The following is a 1,855-nucleotide window of genomic DNA, read 5'->3' on the forward strand; positions in this document are numbered from 1 at the left end:
GTTTTTTAGCGCAGCCCATTTGTGCGGCACTGCGCTACGTTTAAACATCGGAGATCGCCGAAAAAAAAAAGCATTTTTATTTTATTTTTGCATCGGGGTACTTTGCCGTTGGCCACATATTTGGCCATTGGCATGCTGCCTGGAATATATGCAACCTCTATTTGGAGCTGACAAGGTTCCATTGTGTTATTTGCAGAACGGTACTCAGTTGTCAACTGAGTACATTTCTGCAGATAACACGGCTCTTACACGGGCAGGTTTCTGCTTCCTGGATTGCGAAATTACCTCATTTGCATGCCTTTTGGCTGCAAGTGAGGTAATTAGCATATCCACGCCCTGTCCGTGTAAGAGCCGTTTTAGGTGCTCTCTTACACGCACATACAGGCTGTTCCTGGATAACGATGGCTGCATGGTGTCTTATACTACTCTTAGTCTCCGTGCAAGCCATCGTGAATCCTGCCCATAGTCTTACTAGAATCTAAACTCTAACCACAACACTCCTACCCAGTTTCCAGCCCATGCCCAATGCCTCCCTTCCCTAACCTAAACCTACAGTCGCCCCAACTTCCACAATCACTTCCTAAAGCTAAATTTCCTGATTATACCCTAACCCTAAACCTAAAACTCTCTTCCTGATCCCTAACGATACGACTTGCCTGAACTCATATTCAAGTTTGGGGGTGAGCAGCAGTCTACACAAACTACAAGGCACTGCGGTCCCTAGGTTCAAGACACTGCTCCTGTGTTTAATACTTTTATAAATCACAACCAATTCATTCGTCTAAAGGGACAATCTGCTCTCGCCATCATCTGCTGTCTAGTCCCCTTAACAGCTGCTGTTTTGTGATTCTAAGCTAAAATACATGACCAGCAGATATACTACTAACCATTAAAATAGAAAAACAAAAATAATACTTAAACATTTTACAATAAAAGCATAGAAAATGATGATACCGATAGTCCTTTTTCTAAGTCTAATAATACCTTTTTAGGGCAGTCATTATTGAGGAATACTGGATCTTTGAGAGACAATGAGGCCTGTGGCACTGGGCCTCTCAACACCGTTGGGTAGCCTGATAGTCCCCAGTACTGGCCACTCTTTTCAGATGTTGTTACTTGCTTAAGGTCTGCTGCCACAGTTCTTGTATTTGAGCAGTGTACCACTAACAATGATTCAGTGCAGCTCGCTGGAAATTAGAGTGTAAACATTTAAGTGGAAACTGATGGTTCATTCCAAATATTCTTACTGGAAAATATGCGTACCATATAGGTTCATAGGTTGGTGCTAGGCTCTATATATATATATACATATATACATATATATATATATATATATATATATATATATATATATATATATATATATATATATATATATATATATATATATATATATATATATATATATAGGCTATATATATGCTGTGCTGTATGGAGCAGACCAGTTCTTGCAAATTTTAAATGTTCATCAACTAAATTTGTTTCAAAATATCTAGCCCATTTAGAGTTTTACAATGCCCTTATCTATTGCTAGCAATACAGCAGCCTTATATAATTAAACTAATATTTTCTTCTTTAACTCTAGAATTTTCATTATTGAAGAGTCCAGTCCATACAGACATGATACTTTCCTTAAAACTCCTATTATATACCGGACAGTACATTAGTGCAACTTCTCATTAAGTCATAGAATCCACCTCTACCTTAACCATGGAAGTATATTCACTCATATACAGTTCTCCAATGGCACTAAATATTGAATCTTTGTAAAATATGAATACATTTTTCTTTTTGTCCATGGACTATAAAATTTATCAGTGGATCTTATACCAAATCAGAGTTTCATAGGTGGTTA

This window comes from Protopterus annectens, chromosome 15.part0 (assembly GCF_019279795.1).
Source record: "Protopterus annectens isolate FY-2018-M chromosome 15.part0, PAN1.0, whole genome shotgun sequence".
NCBI classification, from domain to species: domain Eukaryota; kingdom Metazoa; phylum Chordata; order Ceratodontiformes; family Protopteridae; genus Protopterus; species Protopterus annectens.